Source organism: Podarcis gaigeae, assembly GCF_964106915.1.
Source record: "Podarcis gaigeae genome assembly, chromosome: 4".
Taxonomy (NCBI): Eukaryota; Metazoa; Chordata; class Lepidosauria; order Squamata; family Lacertidae; genus Podarcis; species Podarcis gaigeae.
In genome coordinates this window covers 107,168,077-107,180,731 of record NC_139677.1, presented here as the reverse complement: position 1 = coordinate 107,180,731, position 12,655 = coordinate 107,168,077, and the positions used below count along the sequence as shown (strand labels likewise).

General features: G+C 47.3%; 1 long non-coding RNA gene across 1 annotated transcript in view; it reads right to left on the bottom strand.

The window, feature by feature from the left end:
- LOC310843859 overlaps nucleotides 1-11,505 on the bottom strand; it is a 33,120-nt gene extending 21,615 nt beyond the window's left edge. The window contains exon 1 of the long non-coding RNA XR_014563710.1: nucleotides 11,367-11,505. This is a non-coding gene — a long non-coding RNA (uncharacterized lncRNA). The remainder of the gene's footprint in view (nucleotides 1-11,366) is intronic.
- Nucleotides 11,506-12,655: the final 1,150 nt, after the last annotated feature.

Below are 12,655 nucleotides of genomic sequence, written 5' to 3'. Positions count from 1 at the left end.
CTCCCCCTCGCTCTCCATTTCCTCCCTCTCCTGTGCCTCTGCTCCTGAGCCCCTGACAATAACCTTATTATAATTACACTTATTAACATTGTTAAGTGACTTCCTCGCTTCCCCTTGGTTGAATTTCCATGCATATCCTTTTAACTGCTTTCCAAATCATAATTCTTATAAACTTAACTTAGCCTATTTACATCCTTATATCTTATCAATTCAAAATTAAACATGTTCAGCATCACTTCACTTATATTAATTCCTAAGCCAATCTGTTTCCTGCAAGCTATTTCCAATTAATTTAACTTAACAAATTTAGCTAAATAATCATAAAATTGTGTCCATTCTTCCTGATACTCCTCCTTTTTCTGGTCGCAGACTCTTCCGGTCAGGTCGGCTAGCTCTGAAAAACCCATCATCTTCATCTGCCATTCTTCCACCATTGGTAATTCTTGGGTTTTCCACTTTTTAGCTGATAAAATTCGAGTAGCAGTTGTGGTATACAAAAACAACTTAACATCTTTGTTGGGCAATTCCAAACCTGTTATTCCAAGAAGAAAGGCCTCTGGTTTCTTTATAAATGTATATTTCAACATTTTTTTCAGTTCATTTTAATCTTTTCCCAGAAGTCTTTCACCTTGGGGCAGGTCCACCACATGTGGTAAAAAGTTCCTTCCTTTTCTTTGCATTTCCAACATAGATGATCACAGTTATGATATATCTTTGCTAATTTAACAGGAGTCAAATACCATCTGTACATCGTTTTCATTATATTTTTCTTTAACACAGTACAGTGGTACCTCGGGTTAAGTACTTATTTCGTTCCGGAGGTCCGTTCTTAACCTGAAACTGTTCTTAACCTGAAGCACCACTTTAGCGAATGGGGCCTCCTGCTGCCGCTGCACCGCCAGAGCACGATTTCTGTTCTCTTCCTGAAGCAAAGTTCTTAACCCGAGTTCTTAACTATTTCTTGGTTAGCAGAGTCTGTAACCTGAAGCGTATGTAACCCGAGGTACCACTGTACATGCAGTGAACTTTACCCCTTTCTTCCACAGTCTTTCCCAATCCTCAAACATTGTATTGTGTCCTACGTCTCTTGCCCAATCTATCATCACAGATTTAACTTGTTCATCTTTTGTATGCCACTCCAACAATAACTTATACATTTTCGACAAATTTTTACCTTTATTATCCAACTACTCCATCTCCACCTTGGATTTTTCAGAAGCAAAACCGTTTTTCTTATCCATTTTATACAATTAATTTGGTGGTAATGTAACCAGTTTAACTTATCTTTATTTGTTCAAATGGTTTAAATTTATATCCTTCTTCATCTTCCGACAATAAGTCAGAATATGTCAACCATTGGGGTCCATATCTAACTTTTTCTGGGCCTTTGCCTCCATTGGTGAAAGCAATCTGGGTGTCTGACTTTCTAAAAGATCTTCATATTTTATCCAAACATTATACAATGATTTCCTAATTACATGATTTTTGAAAGCATTATGGGCCTTTAACTTATCATACCATAAATATGCATCCCAACCAAACACATTGTCAAAACCCTCCAAATCTAATAGATCTGTATCTTCTAGTTGCATCCACTCTTTAATCCAGCAGAATGCTGCTGCTTCAAAATAGATTTTTAGATCTGGCAGGGAAAATCCCCCTCTTTCTTTAGAGTCTGTGAGTAATTTATACTTAATTCTATGTTTCCTTCCCTTCCAGATAAATCCAGATAAACATTTTACATTGCCTATAATTGGTAGGGCTTGAAACAAAAAAAGCATCTTTGGCAACATAATAATAATAATAATAATAATAATAATAATAATAATAATAAAAAATAATAATAATTTTATTTATATCCCGCCCTCCCCAGCCGAAGCCGGGCTCAGGGCAGCTAACAACAATAAAACAGTACAACAGTACAACACAACACTCTAAAATCATTCCTTATAAAATTAATTCAAATCAAACCAATGGCAACCATTGTGCCAGAGCTCCGCGAAGATTGCCAAAGGAGGGAGTCAGACTATGCCCTGGCCAAGGCCTGGTGGAACAGCTCTGTCTTGCAGGCCCTGTGGAAAGATGTCAAGTCCCGCAGGGCCCTAGTCTCTTGTGACAGAGTGTTCCACCAGATCGAAGCCACAGTCGAAAAAGCCCTGGCTCTAGTTGAGGCCAGCCTAACCTTTCTGTGGCCTGGGACCTTCAAGATGTTTTTATTTGAAGATCGTAAGTTTCTCTGTGGGACATACCAGGAGAGGCGGTCCCGTAGGTACGAGGGTCCTAGGCCGTATAGGGCTTTGAAGGTTAAAACCAGCACCTTAAACCTGATCCTGTACTCCACTGGGAGCCAGTGCAGCTGGTATAGCACCGGGTGAATGTGATCTCACAGCGAAGACCCCGTAAGGAGTCTCGCTGCAGCATTCTGCACCCGCTGGCGTTTCTAGGTCAGTCTCAAGGGCAGCCCCACGTAGAGCGAGTTACAATAATCCAGTCTGGAGGTGATCGTTGTGTGGATCACAGTGGCTAGGTCAGAGCGAGAGAGGTAAGGAGCTAACTGCTTAGCTTGGCGGAGATTGAAAAATGCCGCCTTTGTTATAGCTGCAATGTGCGACTCCATGGAAAGGGAGGTATCGAGGATTACACCCAAACTCTTAACGGACGGTGCTGGCACTAATTGCGCCCCCACAAGAGATGGGAGTTGCCCCCCCCCCCAATCCCATCTCGTCCCGTCCCAGCCACAGGACCTCTGTCTTCGAAGGATTTAACTTCAACTGGCTCCCACGAAACCATCCAGCCACAGCTTCCAAACATCTGGTCAGTGTGTCTGGGCCTGAGTCAGGATGGCCGTCCATCAACAGATAGAGTTGGGTGTCATCGGCATACTGATGGCAACCCAGCCCAAAACTCCAGACAAGCTGGGCGAGGGGGCGCATAAAGATGTTAAAAAGCATCGGGGAGAGAATCGCACCCTGAGGCACTCCACACACCAAGGAGTGGCGCGATGACAATTCCCCCCCAAGCGCCACCCTCTGTCCCCGACCAGAGAGAAACGAGCGCAGCCATTGAAGGACTGCGCCCTGGATCCCCACTTCGGCAAGGCGGTGGTCCAGGAGTTCATAGAATCATAGAATCATAGAATCATAGAGTTGGAAGAGACCACAAGGGCCATCGAGTCCAACCCCCTGCCAAGCAGGAAACACCATCAGAGCACTCCTGACATATGGTTGTCAAGCCTCTGCTTAAAGACCTCCAAAGAAGGAGACTCCACCACACTCCTTGGCAGCAAATTCCACTGTCGAACAGCTCTTACTGTCAGGAGGTTCTTCCTAATGTTTAGGTGGAATCTTCTTTCTTGTAGTTTGGATCCATTGCTCCGTGTCCGTTTCTCTGGAGCAGCAGAAAACAACCTTTCTTCCTCCTCTATGTGACATCCTTTTATATATTTGAACATGGCTATCATATCACCCCTTAACCTCCTCTTCTCCAGGCTAAACATGCCCAGCTCCCTTAGCCGTTCCTCATAAGGCATCGTTTCCAGGCCTTTGACCATTTTGGTTGCCCTCCTCTGGACACGTTCCATTTTGTCAGTGTCCTTCTTGAACTGTGGTGCCCAGAACTGGACACAGTACTCCAGGTGAGGTCTGACCAGAGCAGAATACAGTGGCACCATTACTTCCCTTGATCTAGATGCTATACTCCTATTGATGCAGCCCAGAATTGCATTGGCTTTTTTAGCTGCCGCGTCACACTGTTGGCTCATGTCAAGTTTGTGGTCAACCAAGACTCCTAGATCCTTTTCACATGTACTGCTCTCAAGCCAGGTGTCACCCATCTTGTATTTGTGCCTCTCATTATTTTTTGCCCAAGTGCAATACTTTACATTTCTCCCTATTAAAATTCATCTTGTTTGTTTTGGCCCAGTTCTCTAATCTGTCAAGGTCGTTTTGAAGTGTGATCCTGTCCTCTGGGGTGTTACCCACCCTCCCATGGTCGTGATCGACCATGTTGAAAGCTGCTGACAGATCTAGAAGAATCAGCAGCCCCGACCCGCCTCGATCCAGCTGTCTACGAAGATCATCTGTTAGGGCAACCAGAGCCGTCTCGGTCCCATGACCCATGCGGAAGACAGACTGGAATGGATCCAGAGCCGATGTTTCATCCAGAAACCTGCCAAGCTGTTCAGCAACCGCTCTCTCAATCACCTTACCCAGGAACGGAAGATTCAAAACCAGGTGGTAATTGGATAGATCTAAAGGATCTAATGATGTTTTCTTTAAGAGCGGGCGCACCACTGCCTCCTTCAGTTCCTCTGGAAATGCCCTGGTGCCAAGGGACAAATTGATGATATCCCCCAGGAGGGCCCGCACCTCGTCTGGGCACGCTCTAATCAGCCAAGACGGGCACGGGTCGAGAGGACAGGTGGGCTTTCGAGCTTGGAGGAGTCTGTCTACATTGGCTGGGGATATCCGGTCGAAGTGGTCCAATACTGGACCCGAGGACCATCGAGGGGCCTCCAGTTCCTTTATTGTAGCCAAATTGGCAGGGAGCAACAAGACCTTCTCCACAAAAAAGCTCGCAAATGCCTCACAGCTGTGTGTCAAATTGTTATTTAAATTTGTCTGTCCCTCAGAAAAATAAAAACAACTAAAAACACATAGAATTTCCCTTTACTTATTTTCTTTTAAGGTCCCGCAAGGCTTGGCAGAATCTTGGCGGAACATATTCATCTTAATCGCTGAAATCCGGCCCATTAATGACAGTTTTAAATTTGACCTTATCTCCAAATCTCTCTTGATTTCATTCCATAATTTCTCATAATTGTCTTCATATAAGTTCAAATTTTCCCCAGACAGATTCACCCCCAAGTATTTAACTTTTTTCACAATATCTAGGCCCGTCTTTTCTTGTAATAATTTTCTTTCCTCATTATCCAGATTTTTCTCTAATACTTTGGTATTGCTCTTGTTTAATTTAAATCCTGCTACCAGACCAAACTCTTGTATCAGCTCCAGTGCTTTAACTGCACTGGAGTCTGGATCTTGTAATGTCAATACTAGGTCATCCGCAAAGGCTTTTAATTTGTATTCCTTGGATCCTACTGTAATACCTTTAATTTGTTCATCTTTTCTAATCATACTTAGCAAGACCTCAAGAACTGAAATAAACAGCAGAGGGGAAAGTGGGCACCCTTGCCTGGTTCCCTTCTCAATTCTAATTTCCTCCGAAACCACATTATTTACATTAATTTTAGCTTTTTGTTCCTGATAGATCCCTTTAATACCATTTAAAAATCTTGGCCCACCCCCATACTCTCAAAATTATATAACATAAACTCCAAGATATATTGTCAAAGTCCTTCTCTGCATCAGTAAACATTCACATTGCTTTACAACTCTTTCTTGCTTCCAGCTTTTCCAGGATATCCAACACATTTGTAACGTTGTCTTTCATATGTCTTCCAGACAGAAATCCTGCCAAGTCCTTGTGGATATACTTAGATAAAACCTTCTTTAGCCTGTTAGTCATTATATTTGCAAAAAAATTATAATCCACATTGAGTAGGGAGATTGGTCTATAGTTTTTAACATTGGATCTATCTTGACCCTGTTTAGGAATCAGAGTGATATAAGCTTCCTTCCAGGTTTCAGATGCTTTGCCCCCTCGTAAAATCAAATTAGATACTTCTACCAGGGGTTGAAAAAGCCAATCTTTCAATGTCTTGTAATATTTCGCTGATAGACCATCAGGTCCCCAGCTTCCGGGTTAGCGCCATCGGCAATGGCAGAATTCCTCTGACTGAGAGGAATTTGCTTCATGAAAATTTGGGTCTGGCTGCCACGGCGAAGGCGGAGACCCACTATAAATCACAGACGGGTGAAGCCTGTGAACATGGGATTCGGCTGGCACCTTCTTCGCCTCCCCTACTCGCAGGGAAACCCTGTTTCGGGGATCCGGAGCGACGCAGGGTGAGTGGCGCGGTGCTTCGAACCGACTGCTTTCTTCATGGAGCGAAGCCGCACAGCTGTTGCTGGAGAGCGCTGACTTTTTTCTGTGGACAATTAGATTTTAAAGCAACTACCCGTGAGTAGAGTGAAGAATTGGATTTTTAAAACATCTTAATTTGGCATCGAACGGGGGAGGTTCAAAACAGGAAGTCCGCCTTCCCCTTTTGTAAATAGACTGAAGCAAAGAGGCTGCAAGCTAAAGTCTTGGAAAGCCTATTCTAAAGGACTAAATTTCCATCAGTAAAAAACATCTAACCCCCCCCCCCTTGGAAGCAGGAGAAGAGGGGGGAAGTGTTGGATCGTACTTGCCTGCAGGAGAGAGTGAAGGAAGTTAGAACACTACCGCTCCGAACCTGGAAACGGGCTGCCATTAAGATTAACGTGCTTTGAAATGTTTATTCACTGCAAATAGAACGTATCATTACTGATTTGACTTCTTCATCTTTTAAATGCCATTCCAATAGACGGTCCGGTGCACGTCCTGGGGGCAGGGCATGCCACTTGCAGGAGCATAGTGCCCAGCACAGGCCCGGGAGGGGGCAGCCGAGATGGCCCCCTACTGGGATGCAACTGCCGGGGGCGATGCACTCCCCCCACACTCCTCTTCCTCCGCCATTGCCTACGTGCCTCGCTAAAGTCTCCAAACTTCCTGCTCTGATCTTTTTTAAAGTTGACCTCCTTAAGCAATGTTTTATTGAAGAGAATTGTTTAAGAGAATTGTTTTGTTCACTTTGCTGCACTAAATGTCCTCTGTATACTTAAGCTTCCTTTGTAATTTCAAAATATTGCTTTGAGTTTGGGGTGGGTGGCTTAGCCAGTAGGATGCTGGAGTGAGTCCCTTCTCATTCCTGGACCAAGCGAGGGTTGAAATCCTTTGCTGAAGGAGCCAGGCACCTTTCTGGGCCAGCAAATGGCCTGAGGACGCAAGGAAGGCACTTGCTCTGCGCCCGAGGACACCTGGCTGGCAGTCAGAAGGACAAAAGCCACAGGGGGAGCGGCTGCTTCCAAGCCTGGGACTGGGGTAGAACCTTGCCTCTTCTTCGTCTGGGAGACAGGGATTTCCATCCCGGATCACAAACCCCAAAAAGACATTATTGGATGGCCGCAGATCATGCTCTTTCAATACCCTTGGAAGCTTAGGGGAGACCTGCCCCTTTTCCCCCATAGACCTCCGTCTGGGTCCCCCAAAAGGTGACTTGCCAGCTTCGCTGCCCCCAAGGCGTTTTACTTTGGATCTGTTTGTTTGATGTTTCAATGAAGGTGGTAAACTCCTTTGATGTTATTATGGGTGTGAAATATGTTGGCGGGAGTGTTTATTGGGTTGATTTTGTTTTGTTTATGTGTTTTGTGGTTTTATATCGTAACTGCATACTGTGAACCCCCAAATTTAATAAGCAAATAAATGGATAAAACAAAATGAATTCCTCCCTCTCCCTGCCGATTCGGAGGCAGCTCCGTCCCTGACACCCATCTGGAAAGAGGCAGGGAGGGGCATTGCGGGGGGAGAGTGGCCCTTGGGGGGTCTCCCTGGGTGGCCCATGTTGGTACCCCCACCCCTTATTCAGAGGGATGGAATCCCCAGAGGGGAAGGGTCCGCAACACCCTCTGAGTCTCTCACCCCCAATTTCTCTAGAGTAGGAAGAAGAGTGAGGGCAACAGACCAGAACTGGGTGAGGAGATGACCATTGAGATGGGGGGGCCCTTGGGACATGGGGGGGATCAGTCAGCCATGAGCATTGAGGACACAGGAAACCAGGTCATATTGCAGAGGGAGGATTTATTAGAGGGTCAAGCGTCACATGGGGGCAAGATGGGGCGGACCCCACCCCACCCCACCCGGTGGGTAGTGAGATCAGTAGGAGCTGGTCACTACTCCCTGGGGGTGTCTTAATGGGACCGGCGGGCCAGCGCATGAGCCATCACCCCAACCAGCTTGTGGAAGGCATAGCGGCAAGCAGGGGTGAATTTCTGTCTAAAGGGGGGGTACCTGGATGATGATGAGGATGTTGCCCAGGAGCTGTAAGAGAAAAGAGAAGGTGACTCCTTCTGCCAAGGAGCCCATGTGTGGGTCACCCTCTCCCCACAACAGATCCCAGAACGCATTCAACAGATTGAGGCTGAATCCTGACAAGATAGAAGCACTGTTTAGGGTGGACTGGGGGCAAGCGGGTATGGGGAACTCCCTGATCCTGAATGGGGTAACTGTGCCCCTGAAGGACCAGGTGCACACCCTGGGAGTAATTTTGGACTCACAGCTGTCCATAGAAGTGCAGGTCAATTCTGTGTCAGGGCAGCTGTCTACCAGCTCCATCTGGTATGCAGGATGAGGCCCTCCCTGCCTACTGTAGGAGTGCAAATATCCAGAGTGTGGGGGTCAGGTGGGATTACTATGAGGAATTATAAAATATGCATCAAGCCGTTGTGTCCACGATGAATGCATTGTGTTGACTGGGCTTGATTCATTGACAATAATTTCTGACCAAATCCCACAACCCTCTGGACCTCTGGCCATTTCCTCTACTGCCCATTTCTCTTGCTTGTCAAGTCACCTACACAGCCCAGTTGCTTTGCCAGGCAGGCATCCTGGGCCATCAAAGACAGTGGGCAGTTTCTTTGAAGTAGCTTTTCTGATATGTTAATCTTAGGGCCAGGAAAGAGGTCTCACATAAAGGTGAGAATGATCGCTGTCCTCCTGGCCATCCTTCTTATCATGTGTACTGATTGTTTATGACCCCTGGGGTTGCTGAATGCACTCCTTTGTAGTTTTCATTCATTTACCCCAAAAATATGCACGCTCCTTTGGGACTTCCCTATCCAGGGCTGCCTTCAAGTGTCTTTTAAGAGTTGTATAGTTGCTTGTCTCCTTGGCTCGGGGGTGGCATTACTCTTGGGATACTGCCGGGGAAACGGGGGCATCAGGCAGGCCCCCAGCTTACTCCGGATGATCACCGGTTTTCTGTGGAACAGCTTCAGTCCACCAGCGACACAAGCCTCAGATATGCTTAGAGACCCATGCACGCTCTTTCAGCAGAGTGTGTAAATTATCACACATCAGATGTGGCAGACAGAGGAAGATCTAAGCATTATTTATAGCATTTATTCAGCATCGTTCAGGAACACAGGAAAACATGTCTGCATCCCTTCGTCTCCGGCAAAACAGCCGTAACACAAAAGCAACATACAAAGGGTTGCATTCAGATTTCAGTTTGTTGTTTATTTCCTTGACCCCTCATGGAAGGGCATTCCACAGGGCAGGGGCCACTACCAAGAAGGCCCTCTGCCTGGTTCCCTGTAACCTCACCTCTCACAGTGATAGATAGGTAGCCGTGTTGGTCTGCCATAGTCAAAACAAAATAAAAAAATTCCTTCCAGTAGCACCTTAAAGACCAACTAAGTTAGTTCTAGGTATGAGCTTTCGTGTGCATGCACACTTCTTCAGATACACTGAAACAGAAGTCACCAGACCCTTCTAATGAAGGGTCTGGTGACAAGAAGGGTCTGGTGACTAGAAGGGTCTGGTGACTTCTGTTTCAGTGTATCTGAAGAAGTGTGCATGCACACGAAAGCTCATACCTAGAACTAACTTAGTTGGTCTTTAAGGTGCTACTGGAAGGAATTTTTTTATTTTGCTCTCACAGTGAGGGAAACACCAGAAGGCCTTGGGAGCTGGACCTCAGGGTCTGGGCTAAATGATGGGGGTGGAGATGCTCCTTCAGGTGTACTCAACCGAGGCCGTTTAGGGCTTGAAAGGTCAGCACCAACACTTTGAATTGTGGAGCTGATATTACAGCTGCCCTGGACACAGAATTGACCTATACCTCCATGGACAGCTGTGAGTCCAAAATTACTCCCAGGCTGCGCACCTGGTCCTTCAGGGGTACAGTTACCCCGTTCAGGACTAGGGTGTCTGTTCAGGACTAGGGGGGGACAGCCTATGTCCCCCAAATCAGTACTTCTTTCTTGTCAGAATTCAAGCTCAATCTGTTGAATGCATTGTGGGATCTGTTGTGGGGAGAGAAGAAGAGAAGAAGAAGAGTTTGGATTTGATATCCCACCTTTCACTCCCTTTCAGAAGTCTCAAAGCAGCTAACATTCTCCTTTCCCTTCCTCCCCCACAACAAACACTCTGTGAGGTGAGTGGGGCTGAGAGACTTCAGAGAAGTGTGACTGGCCCAAGGTCACCCAGCAGCTGCATGTGGAGGAGCGGAGACGCGAACCCGGTTCCCCAGATTACGAGACTACCGCTCTTAACCACTACACCACACTGGCTGTGTGGGTGACCCACACATGAAAGGACTTTACCAACTTCATTGAAACATCAAACAAACAGATCCAAAGTAAAACGGCAGGGGGGCAAGTTGCCTTTTGCGGGTCCCAGGGGAGATCAATGGGGGAAAGGGGCAGGTCTCCCCTAATATTCCGAGGGTATCGAAAGGGAATGAAAGGGCATGATCTGCGGCTGTCCGTTAATTTATTTTGGGGGGTTTGTGAGCCGGGATGGAAATCCATTTTCTCAGACGAAGAAGAGGCGAGGTTCTCACCCCGTCCCAGGCTTGGAAGCAGCCGCTCCCCCTGTGGCTTTTGTCCTTCTGACTGCCAGCCAGGTGTCCTCGGGCGCAGAGCAAGCGCCTTCTTTGCGCCCTCAGGCCATTTGCTGGCCCAGAAAGCTGCCTGGCTCCTTCAGCAAAGGATTTCAACCCTCGCTGGGTCCAGGAATGAGAAGGGACTCACTCCAGCATCCTACTGGCTAAGCCACCCACCCCAAACTCAAAACAATATTTCAGAATAAGATATTACATTCACAGCAGCAGAAGATGACCTTTTCATGGCCCTTGGGCACAGTGGCTACCAGGCTCCTTTAAGCCAGCCCATGGCACACTGTCAAATGCCACATGGGGGGAAAGCGGGACCCCATCTTCTGGGGCCGCACTCCTGCGTGAATCACCTGACCCACACAAGGTCCCTGGCCCCCCAATGTGCTTTTTCGAGGGGAAATCGCATTCCTACATCGCCTGAGAGCAGGGGGGCCCAAATGACTGCCATGCTCACGCAGGGAAAAATCAGATGTCCCGTTTGTTCTGGCACAGTTGAGGGGATATGCTCTGAGCCACTGAGTGCCTGTGACTGGGGGAGGGGAGAGCAAAGCACGGGAGGGGGGCTGGGGGCTGGGGGCTGGGGGGCATTCGTTGGACATCTGGTTGGCCAGTGGGAGCAATGGGGGCCCAGCTCTCCTCATTTGTTTATTTCCTTCATTCATAGGTATTTATAAAAACATTTCATATTCATTTATAAAAATATTTGTACACCACTGTGTCATACAAAACTATATCCAAGAGATTTACCTCAGTAAATACATAATACCTGTTTAACCTTTGAAAAAGTGAACAGACATCGATTAACCATTTGCAAAAGGATGCGTTCTTAATTGCCTGCACAGTCCGGGAGGAATAGAAATGTTTTCAGCAGGCAACTAAAGCTTTCCATAGAAGGCGCCCCCTGAATCTCCCATGGCAGAGAGTTCCACTGGCGTGAGGACACGAAATGTTAGTTTCTCTCTGTTGTCAAACGAGTCTCGCCAACAACCAGTGATGCTCCTGCAGATTGAGTTATGCTCCTTTAATTCCAATGCTCGCTTGGCGAAAGTATATTTTTGCTGTGTCAGAATCGCTGCTGCTTGGATGATCTGCAGCAGAGTCATTCTCACCTCCTCCTGAGCAACAGGTCGGCCTCTTGCAGCCGGAGCTATCAGGGGGAGCCAGGCCTGACTCACCAGGAGGCTGGGCTGATATGTAAAGTCATCCCTGCATATGGAGCTCATGCAGGAAGCTGGGGGGGTGGGAGAGCCCATGGGTAGTGAAGAGAAGGGGCTGCAGGATCAGGACCCCAAGCAGGGACCGTGCACCACAGCCTTCCAGAAAGGGATGCCTGAGCAGCTCCTGTTCCAGCCCTGCGAAGAAAGCAAGGGGAGCTCTGAGTGGAGAGGAGAGGCAGCTACAAGGCGCCATGATAGTCCTTCTTCTTCATCATCATCATCATCAAAATTTGTAGGCCGCCTTATACCCGCAGGTCTCAGGCAGTTCACAGGATAAAATCACAATGTAAAAACACGAAATGCACATTGAAAACAGAAGCAGCCCAATATGTGCCATGGACTTGGGGAGTGTTGAAGGACAGGAAGCTGTTGTCGGGTGCAGGATGAAGGGCCAAGGAGACTTGCACTCGAACCCCTGCCCAAAAGCTCGCCTCTGTTTGTCCTGCCCCCCCTCCCAGGGTCTTTGTGGTGATTCAATGGGACAAGAAGACCCATATCCCAAACTCCTTCGCTGATTACTAGGACACAGCCAGGATCGATAAACGGGAGGCTACTCTGAGTTCTAAGCATGACATTCAAGGCAGGACCTCCAAGCGTCCCTCTTTCCCAGTTTCTGATTTGATCCCGGAATGTCCCACTTTCCCTTAGGATATCCCTGTTTTCATCGGGGAAATGGTGGAGGGTATGGAGTCATGCAACCCCTGAGCCAAGGAAATAAGTAACTATACGACCTTTAGAAGACATCTGAAGGCAGCCCTGGAAAGGGAAGCTTGTGAATGTTTTATTGTGTTTTTGTATATGTTGGAAGCCGCCGAGAGTGGCTGCGGCAACCCAGTCA